Below are 18,060 nucleotides of genomic sequence, written 5' to 3'. Positions count from 1 at the left end.
CTGCGTGCTGAATGGGTGAGGCATTCAGCTAACCATTATTTTCTTCTCAGCCCTTTCTCAGGGGAATGACTCTTGAATGAAATCCAGCAGTTTAATTTTGGTTTGATATGAATGGGCTCTGAACGTATTTAATGTTTAAAGGCAGCTATTCAGCTCGGAGCCTGCTCCAGAGGAGCAGCGGGAAGCAGAGCAGACCCCCGGGAAGCGCAGTGGTGCTACCACAGCTCTTTTCTTCCCTCTGCAGGCCACACTCTGATTTTCACTCCTGGACTGTCCCATAAGCCTGGAGCCAGTCCATCACTTCAAGACTCCTTGCATTATTTTTGTTTGTTTGTTTAACCCAGGTGAGTCAGGGATACGTGGGCTCAGGCATAGATAAAATGCCACGCAGAGGAGCCAGGGAAGGTGCTGGTTTCAGTGGGAACCTTGGTACCTTGTCAGGCTGCTTGGAGCACTGTCACATCAGGGGAAAGCTCCCAGCTCTGAGCACTGGAAACTGCTCCTCTCTGACCCTGGGGATGGGCAGAGCTCCCTGTGCAGGGTGTGTGGACTCGGTTCCAGCCATGCAGCGCAGGTGGGCTCATGGGATGTGCTTCCCATGTTTGGGCTCCCTTGGCAGGGAGCTGGGAGCGTGGATCTCTCCCAGCAAGTGGCACTGACCATCTCTTACCCCCTCCTCACTCTCTCCCAGAGATCACCTGGAGCTCCTGCCTGAGCACTGTGGACCCATAACCTTGGCATCTGCCTGTGGACCAAGGACAGCCTGACATACAGGGCAGTTTCAAGTTACCACACAGCTTTTGCTGCACCTAAGTGGGACCTAAGTTAAGGCAGTTTAGTGAAAGGAGACACCTTAGCCTAAGCATGGTGTTACCAACCAGTCAGTCCAGGCTGAGGTGGACACTACTGAGAGTGGAGCCTCATCCTGGCTGCCTTTACCCAGACAACTCATGTGCTGCCCCAGACAAGGGTTTGCACCTCCCTGTTCAGCTGAACGACCTCCTCTGATTGCCCCTTCCATCCCCACACGTCCCACTGCAAAACTTCTGTGACTGCTGGGAAATTAAGGTGAGAAGACACAGGAGTTTCAGGTCACACTTCCAGCAATGGATGCCTAGAAGAATCATTCTAAGACCAAGCAGACTTAGGCTGGAAAAAATATGTCACATTTACTGAGTGACTGTTTTGACTAACAGCCAGACTTTGAAAAATATTAGCAAGGGTAAAACATTAAGTGACAGAACAAGGACACTTTAGATGAAGGATGTTGTTCTCCCTTTAATTTACTCCCCTCTACAGCCTTGCAAAGATCTCAGCAGAGTAAGTGTCCTTATTGATGGATACGCTATCCTTGTTAGGATGGGACAATATACTTATTTACAGCTTTCATCATTGTCATGAAGGCACAAAGCAAACAGATATAACTAATGAAGATTTAGCTGTTACATAATGTTTTTGCCAACTCTATGCAGAACTCTGGGTAAAAACCCTGGAAATAAATCTTTCTATGAGAGCATTTTTTAATGAATTTAAGACATGAAGAGATGTCTTTGTAGTTTGTATTAGGACTCTGGGTATTGCTTTTCTGGAAAGATGTCTCAGGTTTGAAGTACAAATGAAATTATGGTCTGAAAAACACCAAAGAAGTGAACATCACATCAGCCCTATGATCAAGCAGTGAATTAGCAGGTTCCTGGTGATGCTCCACGGTAAAGGTGGTGTGGGCTGTGGCCATTGGCACCACCAGCAAGATGCAGACTCAGTAATAATGGATCGACAGGCAGAAGAGATGGAGGAGTTGCAGTAAGAGCTTGTTCACTTCATTTGTTCCTCTCTGGGTCCCTCTGAAGATGACAACAGCCATGGGGGAGCAACTCATGGTGGCTGGGACAGTAATGCTCCACAAAGCAAGCGAGGTAACACTTCACAGGCCCTGCAAGAGGCGTGTTTGGTACTGCAGAAACAACCAGACTCCTTTGATGTTCTGAAATCCATTGTCTGAGAATCACAGGGAACTTAGTACAAGAGTGGTAAAACTGGAGGTGGTGCATAATCACCTGGTAAGCTCCTGTGGAGCAGGGAATAGGATACCCCTCTCTGTTTCCCAGTATGACCTCACACAATCCTTTTACAGCTCACACAGTGGGGAAGAAAACAGTCCTTGCTGAATGATTCTGATTTGTGCAAAAAGCACTCCCTAAACACAACTAGAAAGCAATCCAAGGCATTTAAATTTTCACTCTGTGGCTGATTTCAAAAGAAAATGCCCCATGGCAAAACCACAGATGTGAACATCTGTTTTGGAACTGTGAATTCAGACAGGTATCAGCAGCTTGATCCATCTCCGCTTGGTGACTATTTAAAAAATCCTTCTCCTTCATGTCAGGAGAAAAATGGCAAAGAAGAATCAGATCCCTCTTTTTAAAGTTGGGAGGCAGGATAAATGCACTCTCCTTTGTGACAGACTAGTCAGTGTTTGGGGGTTTGGTGGTTGGTCTCACCAGGAGGTGAAGTCTGGTACAAACCTGCTTGTCTAGAAATACTGAAGTCCAGCAGAAGGCATGAAGGAATGGTTTCTTCCCAGCTGGGACCTTGTCCCAGATCTCTGCAGAGCTTTTATTAAAGTTACAAGGTTTCCCCCATGATGCCCTGTGCTCCTTCTTTCCCTCCTTCAGACACAGCTCCCTCACTCGGTGTCTGTTCCCCACATCTGCACCGGGCCCCAGGGAAAGCCCCTCTGCCAGCACAGTCCAGCTGCTGACGCTCCCTTGGAGGCAGCCTTGAGCATCAGGGGCAGCAGCTCCTCTTGCTCCAGTGAGGGGCCCATTAACACATCTAATTTCTTTTCACATCCAGGCTCAACAAAAGACAGCTATAATTCACTGTCATTTCTCTCCAGTCACTGTGTTACAGACTCATGGAATTGGAAAGGAAATCCATGCCTTTGAGTGAGACCCTATAGATGCAAGACCCCGTTTTAAGCTTCAGCAGGAGCTTTCTACAAAGTCTGTCAATCCATTTCTAGCTGAATCACATTTCAAAGAAAACTGGCCAGATAAGATACTTTTTTTTGTAGAAAGGAGTACTTTTGAATTGATGCTGAATTTCCTTTGACTAGTCGATAAAATAGAAGTTGAAAAGCTCTGAGGGTCAAGGATATATAGGAAGTGAGTACAGTCTTCAGAGTTACTATCCCTAAGGAAAAGAACCAGAAAGGAAGGCTGAGACAAAATGGTTGCTGAGAGAACGGAGGAGGAGGAGGAAAGCAGGGGGTGGGGGGGCAAAGGAAAAAGTAGTAAAATCAGACTTAATGGCTTGCTGCAGTTTGTGGGGACTGAGAAAACAAATTCTGGAACTGAAGGAGTTGTCAGGCAGTGAGATAGGGTTACACATCCTCCACACAGAGCCTGCAGTGTTGGCTTGATTAGGCAAAAGGACTTGGGATCACTACAGACAAAGCTGCCTTGCTCCCTGTCAACTTGCACAAGTAATCAGCAGCCCAAAATGACAGCTCCCTCCAGGGCTGAGATTTCTTAAAACAAAACCAAAATAAAAGTAAAAGGCCTCTTTGGTCCCGCTTCAAACCTAGCTGCACTACCAAAAAGAAAAATAATTGTTAAGAGGCAGAAAGACTGTGACATTCTCCAGCAACATCCCCAATGCTAATCTTCACCATGATAATAATAATAACAACAATGACTTATATTATTCCTATACCATAGTTGAGCAGCTCATATCCTGAGGAATACATCAGACTTGATAAACTACTGCCATCAACTCGCACAGTGTGATGAAACTTAGCGTGGGAGGATGCTGATGTTTCGTGATGCCCTAGAGAAGCTAAGGACAAAATGTGATAAAGATTCCCCCCTGCAGACCTCAATTTCCAGGGAGGATTTGGAGTACATGGAATGGGAATCATACAGTTTGGGACATTGGCCAGGACACAGGAAATAATGCCCTTGTTCTTGGCCAAAGCATCAGTGAATCTTCGTAACTGCCAACTCCAAGCCTTAAAAATTCTTGAGATGGGGGCCAAAATTGAATGATATTGGCTTAGATATGATGAGGACTTTTTTTTTCCAGCAGTAGAGGTTTTTGTTCTTTCTGGTTTCTGTTCCCAGAGGGTGCATTTTTATACTTTTCTCCATCATAATGAGTTCGAGCAGCAAGTCTCATATATGCACGAAATTTGGGAAGTTTACTGCACTCCCATGACTGCAGAAACTAGGACTTCAGGGAAAACAATAAACCTCACCAGTTTCACAGGAGAATTACCAGTGGTGGTGCTCAGCTGAGGCCCCTCTCCACTCTTGCACACCCCCGCTCTCCTGGCAAAGCCTCTGCTCTGAAATGTGCAGCCTTCCAAGCTGCAGCTCCGAGGGTGGCTTTCCAAGAGGGCCCCAAGAAACAAGGTCTTCAGTGAGCAATTAAACTGATGAAAACAGCTTTTGTTTTGGATGCACGTGGTAGTGTAGGAGGCTCTGGTGTCAGAGAAAGGTGTGAGGTCTCACCCATCCACTGTGATGGTCAGAGAGCACTGCTGCTGGGGATTCTCTCCTGGCTAATGAGGCTTAAGCTCTCACTTTAATTTTTCCTTTGTGGTGGGACTGATAGATTCTTTCTCTTCTGATCCATAATTTATTTTCATAAATCTTGTAAGGACTTCATATATTTAAAACTATCAGTTCTCTACCACATGTAGTTGGTGTTAACCAAGGCACCCACTGGGTTGTGATGCTCACAAGGACCAACAGACCCTTGCAACCCTCTCCATGTGATCACCCCAGGAAGTGCCCCTTCCAAATCCGAGGAAACAAATTCCTCAGATCACTCCTGGCAGTATCTGTGGCTTTTCTCCTCCCACCTACAAGATTCCTACATGCAGGGAATCAGGTATCACAGGGCCTGGCACTGCCTGGGCCATGTGCTCAGCCAGTATTCTTGTGATAGACCTAAGACCTGACTCATATTTTTATTGGTAAATATGCAGCAGAACAGTTCTGAAGTTGCACAATTCAATTAAAACAAACAAACCAAAACAACTCCCGAAGCCCACTAGTCAAAGACAAGCTCTCAATAACCTCTTTCACTTTTTGTTAACTTGCTTTTCTGTGCCTAACTGAGCAGAAAGCAGCAGAAATATACTTTAACAGATTGTTTCCCACCTCTTCCCCGCCTCCCCAAGGCAGGTTTAATATCTCTCTAGAGAAAAAAAAATTAGTCTCCAATAAATCATCAAGTTTACTGCAGCGCTTAAACCCTGCTCGTCCTTGAGCGTTCTGCTAGAAGGGGATTGACTCCCCCCGTACACTGTGAAACGGGGTCCCTCTAGCTGAGCTCTTTGCCATCTCCTGAGCCCTGCTTTTCCCCGGCTGACGCTGGAAGCCGGTCCTGGTCCCCAGGGATGCCGGCCCAGCGCTGGCAGCCGCCCGGGACGGTGCCCGGCAGGCTCCCGGCTCCGCGGGTGCAGTTACCAGCAGATGGCAGCTGGAGATCGCGGAGGGAAGTTTGGGAGTTCTCAGCTCTTGCAGGCACAGCCCGTAAATCCTGGGTGACCTTGGCACAGACACGGTCTCACCACCGAGCAGGGATGGGACCTTCCCGCTTTTCACCCCGAGCTGGGGGGGATGCACAAGGAGCCCCAACAAGGACAGAGAGGAAAGGGGGGGAAAGACACGGCGCTTATCCTTCCAGGCACTGGAAACAGAATGAAAAGAAGTTCTACCAATTCACAGGCCACATCTCTCCTCCCTTCACCCCAGGCTCAACCTCTCAAGCCACAGAATCATTTAGATGTCATTTTCTAACCCAATCCCACCACAGACTTGCTCATGCAAGTCCCAGCCAGCCCTCAAATGCATTTTAGGCAGAGTAACTCAGAGGACAGAAGCAATCCCTGTTCTCCCTCCACAACAAAGCCTCACCCACAACCCGTCACTGCAGCAGTTCCCCAGAAATGAGCAGTACCCTGTTATCCTTTCTTGCTCCTTTCCTCTTCAGCTCCCACTGCTCATAAATGTCCCTCCCTCTACCACAGTCAGCCCTGCAACAGGACTCACTCACTATATCGTGGCACAACCCCTGCTCCAACTTCACATCTTCTTCTGGGATGTCCTTCTTCTCTGCTCTATCCTCCTTCCTCCTCCCCCCAGCTGATGGCCCAGATGGGGTTTCTCAAAGAAGGCAACTGTGAGAAGGAATCATCTCCACCTGCTCACCCAGAGGAGCTGGCTTTGTGGAGCTGCAAAAGTGAGAGGATCCACCCAATCCCTCACGCACTGATTAAATAATTGCTTCTTCCACAAGAGGCCAAGATGGGCTCTGTTAATGCACCTGCTTGCGTTACCCTTTCAGGCCAGGCAACAGGAATGCTTTGTATTAAAATATACCAAACTTCAAAAAAATAACCCCCCAGCTTAAAAAAGTTCCTTGTGGTCTGAGGGCCGGATCCACATCTGATCCTGAGGTGTAAGAAAGCCCTGTGCATCCTCTGGATCCCTGGTCAAACATGTAGGACAAAGCTGTGTCCCACCAGGGTGACTTCTGGGCAGCCTGTGCTTAGTTTGGGTTGCACTGACCCCCTGAGCAGCTTTTACCCCCAGGAGGATCCTTGCTGTCCTAGCTCTTTGCACAGGCTCCTTCCATAGGCAGCACAGAGATTATTCACACACAGAAGCTTTTCTTGGCAAAGACAGAAAATGAAAATAGCATTTTTTTCCCATTCCCCTCACCCCCAACCCCCAAAGTTTCAGCTCTGCAGAAGCCAATGGAGCCAAAAAAGGGACTAGACAACACATCAGGCACTACCCATTTAATTCAGCCCCAGTTCCTCATTTACCAATGTCAGCCTCCTCTCCAAGCTTTCTTTGGCTTTCATCTCTTCTTTTATCTGTGTGCTGTCTCTGGTTTGCCCCTTCTGGTTGCTGCTGCTTTGATCTCTTGAACCTCTGCAATCCAGACCCAAATCCATGAGAGCTTAGGCTGAAGAATTTCCAGTTTTTTCCTGTTGTCTTTAAATTCTTCCTTTGTTTCTCCCCTGAAACTTCTGGCAGATCCCTTCTGTGCAGCAAATGAGCATTTTAGATGTCCAGCCTGGGAAAGTGACCCTTTGACAATTCCCTATCCCTGTGCTGGTGGTTTTGTTTCTTCCATCCCAACCCAGTAGCAGCTCCCCTGTGCAGCCTGAAGCCATACCTGGCTGGGACAGGTCTACAAGAGCCCCAGAATTAATTGTAGAGGTTTGCCTGCACCATGTTATCTGGTTGCTATGTGGCACAGAGCATGTCTACTGTTCCATAAATAAATTTATAAGAAAAACATGGGAGACACAGTGGGAACTCTGTGTGCTAACCCATTTGATTTCAGCTATTTCTTATCCAGAGGTGGATGGTGATTCTTTATTTCATCATGAATACAGTGAGAAGAGGAAAAAAGGCAACAGCAGAAAGACAGACAGGTTTTTCAGTAAGTTTTGCTATTCCCAGGTAGGGCTGTAGGCATTGTGCAGTTATGGGAGGGCTCATCTTTCCCATCGTGGAGAGCACAGGAGCACTGCAGCAGAGCAGAGCATGGCAGTGACTGTGTGCCTTCCCTGTGAGTGGCACCCAGCCTGCTTGCTCAGAAAGCAGCCCCTCATGCTGTTCTCCAGCAGTTTTAGAATAGCTGTGTGCAAAGGAAGTGTCCTCATTTTTACTCAGAAGTGCGGGAGAAGAAAAACATGAGAATACATGGTTGTGCCTTGAACTTCCTAATTCTTCACCCTGCGGGACAGTGTCAGGGCAGACTGTTCAGTCTGTCCCTCGTGGCCTCTGGCTGATATGGACTAAGTTGAAAAGGAGCCGAGGTCACTGCACTGGAGTGTGTGCCCCAGACCTACCTGGGACAGCCACCTCCCCTCACCCTCAGAACCACTGCAGGGTGGGGGCTCCTCTGCCCCAGACCCCTCAGCACCGGGGCAGCAGCTGGGCCAGCAGGACCTGCCTCCCCCTCAGAACCAGCCATCCCCAGCTCAGGGCCCTGCTGCCTCTCCTCAGGCTGATTCCTTTTGAAAGCAAAGCACATAACATAAGGCCTGTGTTTATTTTCCCCTTAAATTAGGGTGGCTTGATTTTAATTGAGAGATCTGCCAGAATAAGGCACGTTTGTGCAGCTGTCATCAGAAATGCATGCTTGCTTTTTTCTCCTTCTTTTACTATTTTTTTTCTTTTCCATTTCCTTTTCATTTTCTCCTTTCTCTTTCTTTTTTCTTTTTCTTTCTTTTCTTTTCTTTTCTTTTCTTTTCTTTTCTTTTCTTTTCTTTTCTTTTCTTTTCTTTTCTTTTCTTTTCTTTTCTTTTCTTTTCTTTTCTTTTCTTTTCTTTTCTTTCCCTCCCTTCCTTCCTTCCTTCCTTCCTTCCTTCCTTCCTTCCTTCCTTCCTTCCTTCCTTCCTTCCTTCCTTCCTTCCTTCCTTCCTTCCTTCCTTCCTTCCTTCCTTCCTTCCTTCCTTCCTTCCTTCCTTCCTTCCTTCCTTCCTTCCTTCCTTCCTTCCTCCCTTCCTCCCTTCCTCCCTTCCTCCCTTCCTTCCTCCCTTCCTCCCTCCCTCCCTCCCTCCCTCCCTTCCTCCCTTCCTCCCTTCCTTCCTCCCTTCCTCCCTCCCTTCCTCCCTTCCTCCCTCCCTTCCTTCCTTCCTCCCTTCCTTCCTCCCTTCCTCCCTCCCTTCCCTCCCTTCTCACTTCCCTTCCTCTCTTCTTTCCTATATCAATTTGCTTGATGCAACCCTTTCCAGGCTAAGCTGCCCCATTTCCAGAAAACAGAACAAAAGGGGAAGAAGTCCCAGGGTAATCTCAGGGAGACCCAGCTGAAGTGGTCTATTTGTTCTCATGTACCTGGTGGAACTGGGCAAGCCGTGCATGGCACCTCCAGAGTGAGGGCTGCAGGGGAAAGACTGGCACAACCTCTGTCTCACAAGGAGTTTTCCATTGCTGTGGCCCAGACTTCCCTATAATGTGTGGAGTTTGTGAAGTCAGATGTTGAAGGAAGGCTCCAGGTTCGTATCCAGTTCCCAGACCCAGAGCTGAACAGCTGATGGGCAGCAGTCCTGGATATAGGATGCTGGGAATGGCTCTGAGAAGAGCAGTTGCCCAACAAGGAGAATGGTCTTGCTGGCATCCTGTGTGGCATCACCACCCCAGCATCCTCCCTAGCCCCTTGCTTTATATCAAAGAAGTCTACTTTACATTGTGGAAAGCAACCAGGGAGATCCAGCCCCGCCTGATCCTTTTTCTCTTATGGAACAGCTGGAAAGACAGTAGCCTGAGAAATTGGCTGACCTTTTTGATGCATTCAGCTGTCTAGCCATACTTGTCCTTTAAATAATTTGTCAAAAAACAAACAAGCACAAAACAACCAATCAGCAGGAAAACAAGAACCCAAACAAAACAAGAGAGACTTCCTTTTCCAGCCTTGCCCTTCTGCAGTTGCTGGTCTGAAGCAGTTTAATCTAAAGCAGGCTTTGGCAATTGCTGGAGAAAGCAATGTCCATGATGGGTATTTAGAGACCAGGGCTTGCCTGCCATACACTGTCCAGGGGTTTATTACCTGCTGAAAAAGCTTAATGTGCTTCAGGTGCTACGTGATGTCCAGATGTCGTGGTAGAAGCCACTTGGAGAGTGCTGGTGATAGAAATGCTGCTGGGTGAATGCAGAAACATTAGTGCCAAATGTGATATTTAGTCCCAGTTCATCTATTTGTAAAGAACACAGGAGTGGCTGAGCTGGTCAGGACCAGAGGCCCATCCATCCCAGTACCCTGTCCATGGCAGTCAGCTGTAGTCAGTACTTAATGCCCAATATCAGGGCACACAGATTGTGGCTCAGGGCCAGTGATTTGTGGTGCTGGGATTTCCGGAGTCAGACATAGTGTCTTTGTATTTAATAGCCCCTGGTGAATTTTGCTTCCAGGAATTTACCTAGCTAATTCTAAATCCCTTTGTACCCACAGTTTCCTGTGGCAAGCAGTTGCACAGCTTAACAACATGTATTGTTTAGTGTTGCCCATTTTTTCATACCCTGAAGCTGGGTGAGTGTTCTCTGTCGGATGCCACTCAAGACCTGCCCCGGATCCAGCTTGCACAGGAGAAATGGGTGGATGGGTGGATGGAATCTGAAAAAACGTGGCTGTTGTGATCAGATGTGCAATTATCAGCAGGTCACAAGCAGGGTGTGTTTTAGGAGCCCAGACACAGCTCCTCACCTGCCTGGTTGTTAACAGGTCGGATGGTGCTGCCTGCATTACAGACAAAGGGAGTTTTTGAGAGTGAACAGGAACAGGAGAAGATGGGCACAATCTGGGTAGGAAATGAAGGGCAGCATGGAACCAGATGTGTTTGTCAGATCAGTAGAAGATTGTGAGACTGCAGGCAGCATCCCCTGTCAGGAGATAAGGAAAAGAGAGTTGCAGGCTATGATTTGTATGCAAAGACTTGGAAGCAAGACCTTGAAGTGAGGAATCCTACAGGGACACAGGACACAGCACCTCATGTTGCAACACGAGGGGGCTGATTTCTCTACAGAGATCAGTGACACCAACCTGTCAGACACAGCTGTCCCTTTCCTCTGAGCAGTGACAGCTTTCGGGCTAAAGCCCACCAAGTGGCTGGGCCCTGGCAAGGTAGAATAGCTGTGTTTAAATTAGGGGACTCAAGAAGTTCAATTTATCGAAGCCACTTGCATCATTTCTACCCTTATCAGGAATAGTAGTTGATGGGAGTTGTTCAGCAAGCTATGGCTCAGGCATGGGGGATTTGGAAATTGTTCTCAAATCCACATGTGGTAAAAGCATCACGGTGCTTTATTTCCCGATGAACACAAGTGATGAAGCAGAAGTGGGAATGTTTTCTACTTAGAGTCCAATTTCCAGAATTGCTCAGCTCCCCTTTAGGCAACAAAGTCATTGGCCAGATGTGGGAAAGAGACAGTCAAAGAGATGGTGCTGAGCAATCCTGTGTGGCTCTTTCCTCGAATGACAAATTCAAAGCCTCCTCAGCTGACTGGCAGCCTTATCCAAGGGCTATTTATGGATCCAGAGACTGTTTAAAAGCTTCATGGTTGACCTCAGGCACACGCTGGATGGTCAGCATATTTTTCTAGGAAAGCAGAGTGCAATTCAAGATTTCTTGTAACTTTTTTTGTTCACCTGACACATGTGCTCCAAAGACAGTGAAAGATGAGAAAATAATATGGGCTTGATAAATGACCGAAAGAAAGTTTCCGATCTGCAGCGGTTCCCATTATTCTTCTTATTCTTGGCATCAGCAGAGTTATGGCAATCTCCCCCTGCCCCCCTTCCCAAGCTCTACTCCATTAACCCTTTTTTTTTTTTCCTGTCAAATTCACAGGAGTGGCACCTGGGAGCATTTTGACCAAGGGGAAATTGACTGAGCAAAGTTGCCTCTTTTCAAATATATTTTCTTGAGAGACTGGAATGAATGAGAATCATAGTCATAACATGGCTAAACAGTCTTTGTTTAACTTAATGCAATATAATAACCCAAGTGTTGCAACACAGCTCCTTGCTGTGACATCCTTTTTCCATTTGCTTAATTTTCACCCCAAACACACACTGTTAATAAGCTGCTGAGAAAATACAGCTCTTGTGACAAAATCCAGAAACTGAGCCCCTGTATGGTGTGTTAGATACACAACTCCTATTTGGACTGGCAAGTGGCACTGAAATTGGTATTGCAAAATAGATCCATTTTTCTTCCTGCCAAATGTGATGGACAGATGAAAAGGAAGGGTTGGAGAAGTGAATGGCAATAAGCAGAGGACAAGTAAAATAAAATCCCCGACAGAATGCAGCATGTGAGTTAGAATAGACATGTGATTGCCAGAAGGGAAATGCAGGATGCAGGGTGCTTTGTCAACAGCCAGAGTTAAAATAAATGTCACACCGGCACTGGAAACTGCAAGATTAAACTCCTCCTGGTGATTTATAATTTAAGAGAGAAAAAGGCAGACAGACACCCAGTGACTGAGCTCAAAAGAAAAACTCCTATTGACATTAGTGAGTTTTGGAGAGGATCCAGTGCAGTAAAGGTTCAGATCTGATCTCTGGAGTCAGAGTATGTTTGACCAGTGATTTTAATCAGCAGAATCAGGCTCTTAATCACAGTTTGGTTTACATTTACTGCCTTTTTACTTGCTTTGTAGCAAATCTGGAAGTCATACTTGTTCTTTAAGAGCTAAGTGAAAGTAAATAAAGACTGCCATAAAATTTGGACATCTTTAAATTAAAACACAATTACTTTAAGGAATATGAATAAGCCTTTCCCTTTCATTTTACCAAACCAGCCCAATGCTTTAGAAAACCCTGAAATAAACTCAAGATTTTTTTGTTTTGTACAAACAACGATATCTTGAAAGTTTCACTAATCGTCCTGAAGATTGCTGGGGAAAGGAGATTTTCTTCAAGAGAAAATGCAAAAGACTGTCTTACTTAGTGAAAGCTGCAAAATACATTTTATATAATTTACAAAAAGTAATTTATACAAAAATGACATGGTGCCACGTGGAAAATAGGAAATAAGATACAAAGGCACTGGTTCCCAGATCTTTATCCTTCCCACAGCTACAACATTCTGTGACTTTTTCATCAGGGATTTCCAGACTTCAATTTAAGAGTGCATTTGCCAGGCACTGAATACTGAGATCCAAGATGCAAAATCAAGGACAGAATTCAAAACAAGAAAAAACTCCAACTTTGGCCACTCAAACCTTTTCTAAGCATCTCGAGCATGTTTTAGGCAACAAGATCAGTGTTTGTGGAAGGAGCATGCAGCACGACATTTCCTTTGTAGGAAACGAAATGTCTTACAGGGGTGTCCACTTCTGTAGCAGTGGATAGTTCATAAACATCTAGAGAACAGATAAATGCTGCTGAGGCTCTGCACACATTGCAAGTGGCTGTGCAGGGGCTCTATTAGCCCTGGACAATTTGGCACTGGTATTCAAACCAAAGAAAAGGCTGCCTGTTTGACACACTTCCTTCGGGAATACTGAGCTAGTGAGGGGACTGGGGGGAGCCACATGGACTGCAAGTGATCTACCAGGGATGGTGAATTCAAACATACTGTACTTGGTTGCTGATGATTTTTGCTCAGTTATTTATGGGATGAGCAAGTTTTCCTTTCAGTTAGACACTCTGAAAGATGGAGACACCCAAGTTATTTTTAAATAACAGGCAGATTTCAAACCTCAGAAGCCTATGACTTCCCAAGAGAGGAAACATTTCAGATGATAACTAACAAAATTACTTTTCTGTAGCCTGACTGTAGTTTTGTGCAGAATCTCTTACTTCTACCTGCTAAAACCAAATAAAATGGGTGATTAACAGTTTCCCGTGTTCCAGAAGTTACGTCAGGCTCTGTCAAAGAGCTCCTGGGCTGTTCAAAGGGCTGTCTGAAGGGATTACAGCTCCCTCTTGTTGATGAGATCCTCTGCATAGAGACCTGGCTCAACAAAGCTGAGTCAAAGTCATGGATTTGTGAGCAGAGTCCTTTTGAAGAGTCAGGAGAAAATCCTTTCCTGTGCCACCCCCCTTCGTGGTTTTGCTTCTTGCATAGAACTAGAGACAATTATGAGCAGAAGTTTCTGGCAGACAAGAGCCAACATATGGCACAGGCAGATTTCAAACCTCAGAAGCCTATGACTTCCCAAAAGAAGAAACATTTCAGATGATAACTAACAAAATTACTTTTCTGTAGTCTGACTGTAGTTTTGTGCAGAAACTCTGGTGCAGAGCCTGTGACTCTGATCATCCAGGAGAGGAATGACTGACTCTGTGGGATAGTTGGAAATCACATAACTGAGATGGGAAGATGCCTTAACACCAACACCAGGAAAAGAAAGAAAACCTAAAGACAGGAAAGAAGGCAAAAGGTATTGCCTGCATTTGGGAAGAAAAAAAAGTATTATAGCAGTTTCTCTAATGCATAAACATTGGAAAAAATCTGAAAATATCTCTACTTTGAAGAATGGAGACATCTTCATTGTTTGAAGGGGGTTTTTGCTGCTGGGGATGAGAAGTCAGCACAGCTGCAAGGCTTTTGATTTGAAGAACAAAATTGCTCAGAGACTATGGGCAAGATTGCCCACATAAGCTACAAGTGGAGATAAACATGAATCACACGGACAAATAAAAACTCCAAGGAGCAATATCCAGAAACTTAGTGCTGTCTGTCTCTGTGAGACTGGGATTAGATCACACATTAATTGTGATTTTTGTTTGACATTAAAAATTCCTTTGGAGCAGGCTTTGTGTAACAGAAGCATTGCTGGAAAGAAAAGGTCCTGAAAAATGTCTTCATAGTTTTCTGTGTATGTGTATAAATATTAAACTGCCTTCCTTTCAGACATGCCACTGAACTCTGCTCTTGTTTGCATGTTGAACCTGGAAACTTCTCAAAAGTTTTGCCTACGGATAATTCATGAGTTAAAGCCCAAATTGAAATGCCATGTTACAACTTGTAGAAATGTTAGACAAATATAATGACCATATTTTCCAGTTACCTAATACCCACTCAAAATATAAACCCCAAAAGAACGGAATTGTTTTCATTGCTGTTAACCAGACAATATCACTCCATCTAAATATAGTATGTGATGAAACCAATTTAAATATTGTCCAAGTATTTAACACTGTAAATATTAGACTTAGCACTCCATAAAAACAGGCTTTGATGATGTAGGCTGACAAAAGGAGACTAGTTAATTGCAGATTACATCATGGCTAGGACAGCATCACTGCTAGGACAGCCACGATAAATGTGAGGTGCAAAGTAAATCTAATAAAATAAAAATAGTCTCTGTTCAGTGTTCACCTTTATCAGTTTTGCTAACCTTTCTTATCAGAGATGAGGGGAAATGTAGTCCTAGGTAAAGGAGTGTCTGGAGTTCAATGTGTTGGTGAAGTTTGCTTTTAGGGCCTGATTCAGAAAAACATCCAAATCTGTGTTTGACTTCAAGGATGGGTTTTTGTCCTTTTCACTACAACAGGGCTCATATGTACTTCTGACATTTTCCTGCAGTAGGAAGATTTCCTGAGTCAGGGTCTGAATCTACCTCATGTTGTAAAATATGGCACAGCTCCATCAGAGTTGGGAAAACAAAATTTGAAATCTTTTGGTTACTGATAACTTCAAAGGATTTCTTAAACTTCTGAGTTCAGATAACTATCTTGAAAATGGGGACAATTTCCTGGCAATACAGGCCTGATTTTCTTCTTGTAGCAAGAAGCACCCTTGTGTGTCTATCAGTTAGAGTTAACCTTCCTTGATGTCTTCCCAGATATTAACATAAAGATGGATTCTGCTGTGTGTTAAAAAGGACAGTTTAGTGGTACCAGGATGTCCTCAAAGCCCAGAGGTGGGACATGTCTACATGGGTTTAGCTTCAGGCTCACATTAATAGGAATTTCAGCTTGCAGGTAAGGCCTGGCCCCTCATTTGAACTCCTGAATGGGATGGAGGCATCCATTCCATCCTCCTCTCCCCTCCACCAAGGGCTCCCAAATGGGCCATACAGAGGCCCATACTCTCCTTCACCCAAGAAAGCAAAAGTGCAGTTCAATGGACTACAAGAAGTGTGTTGATTTTCCTGAAAGGTCAGTGAATAACTCCGTGTAAGTTCCCAGCTGTTGTCGTGCTGAGCTGATAAAGTATCTTGGGGGGGCCCTCATCTCTTGTTGAAATCACTGAAGGTGCTTCTGGCAGCTGATGCTACCAACAAACCATTGCCACCATATTTTGGGTATAAAAGCTATGTAACTCCCAAAATGCTGTTTCCCTCTCTTATTTCATGGATCTCTTTTTCTCTCCTTTTTCTCTATATAAGCTGAGTTCCTGCACTTTCTGCAACATCCTTCAGTGCCCAAAACACCTAAAACCAGTGATGCTGGAAAGAGCCTCCTGCTGACAAAAGGTCTGATCCCCAAGTGGCTTGTGAGGCCTGTTAACACATCAGAGTAAAATCCAAATAATGATGTTATATAGAATAAGTGAGTCCAGCTGTCGATGTTGACAATCTTGAGCCACGAAAGGAGAAAAGTGATATAACCTTGGGTAACCGTGGTTTGTGCTGGCCCAGCTTCATTGCCTGGCTTTGTGTTTGCCTGCACACAGGGATGGTTACCTGCAGAGATAGAGTTTAGAAGAGTTCATCTGGAGCTGGTCATCATCAGCATTACCTCAGCAGCAAAGCCAGGAACTGAAATCTGCACTGGTTATAAAAACTGTCTTGTGTGTGTGTGTGTGTGTGTCTTTGCTTCTCCTCCCTGTTAGGTGATTACTTTCCTCTGTCACAAGGGACCCAGCATCACCCTCAGCCATGGTCCACTTCGGTATCTGTGTTGAAGAAGGGTGTTTAGCTCAGATTGCAGCAGCTGGGCACAACTTCCGCAGGCCAAGAGTGCACTGGTCACAAGAGCAGGCAGGAATGGGATGCAGGCACCCCTCCAGCTTCCCTTGTTTCTACTGTATTTGTCTTTCTTAATTAACCCTGCACCATGTTACTGACCCAAAGACATGGCAACAGCAGCGTTGAGAACTGCAGGGATTAAGACATTTGCATTATAATACTTCAGCCATGAGATCATAAGTGCCCTTATGCTGTATTTTGTTATCCTGGGTTGATAATGGAGGCTGATAAAACTCCCACTTTCTCTCTGTATTCAAGTGAGTTAATGTGTCTGGGCTCGTGAGATCCCAGCAGGCGGAGAAAGCAACAGCACAAAGTCCCCAATCTCGGATGTAATCAAATAATGAGGCTGTTTGAGGACATTACTTGTTAACATATTAGCAGGTACCAGGGGTAAGTGAGTGTTTATTTAGTCCTGGTGTAAAAGCATGTCTAAAATGATTTATGCTGGAAGCTGTTTCACAGCAAACAGGCTGCTTTCATGAAAGCGGGTCAATCACCATCTCCCGTCTGCCCTCATAAATCATATTCAGGTGCTAATGTAACCAAAAGGTTTATATAATCTGCACAATCAGCGTGGAGGTCTGGGTGGATACAGTAATAGCCTGCCTGCATAAATGCCTCCTGCGTCTAAAGGTTGATATTTGAGGGGAGTCAAATGATTGATTTAAAGAAGAAAGAAAAGAAATAAACTGCCATGACAAGTAACAAAGTGTATGTACAGTTTTCCAGCCATATTTTACACACACAGGAGTAACTTGCCACTGTTGTGATCTGCTGCTGGGGCTGGTTTTGCATCAGGATAATTTCCATGCACATTCTCTAACAGAAAATAGACTGTGATTTTAAGGTAACGATGACAGATACCAGAAGCACAACACTGTAAACTGGGATTGGCTTTCTATGTTCCCCAAATTTCTCTGGTTAAAGGTTAGTTTCACATTATTGAACTCTTTTTCATAGTGGTGGAGGACTCCTTTGAGAGATGACATCGGTCTCGAAGGACCTTCTGGACCTACATCCAAAACACCATTAAGTTCCATCTTGAAAGTTGCCACCAATCATTTTTGTCTGCTCTTTACTTCTCTGTCCTCCCTCTTGTTGTAGAGTGTTACAAAACTGCACTTCCCTTCTTCCCAGTTTTCAGCTCGAGCTTATTCATGGCCATTTTATATTAGTAGCCATATTTTATCCTATTCTTTATGTTCTCTTTCCTATGCCAACAGTGTCCTTTAGCTTAAATAGCTTTTCTCTCCCACATGTATTTACCACTGGATAGGTTTCTACCTTGGGTCTTCATGAGGTCTTAGACCACAGAACACATAACCCCCATAAAATGTTCCACTTTCTTCAGACAAAAGTCTTAATTTAGTTCACATCAGTCAATAGTATCTTCTCTCAGCCTTCAGTGGCTCCCACAAACAAGAGAAACCATTTGTCACGTAAACCAATTTGGATCAATCTTACCATGGCACATATCCTTGAGTAGCACACATCTCCTACTTACAAGGCTGCAGCTCCCTCTTTTGCTAACAAATCCTTCAGCCAGCAATTTCACTAGCACTGTTAGTGCTGAAAAGAAGGTTTCGAAATATTGTACCATAAT

This window comes from Aphelocoma coerulescens, chromosome 8 (assembly GCF_041296385.1).
Source record: "Aphelocoma coerulescens isolate FSJ_1873_10779 chromosome 8, UR_Acoe_1.0, whole genome shotgun sequence".
NCBI classification, from domain to species: domain Eukaryota; kingdom Metazoa; phylum Chordata; class Aves; order Passeriformes; family Corvidae; genus Aphelocoma; species Aphelocoma coerulescens.
The sequence above is the reverse complement of the archived record's forward strand: the minus strand, read 5'-3'. Positions refer to the sequence as shown.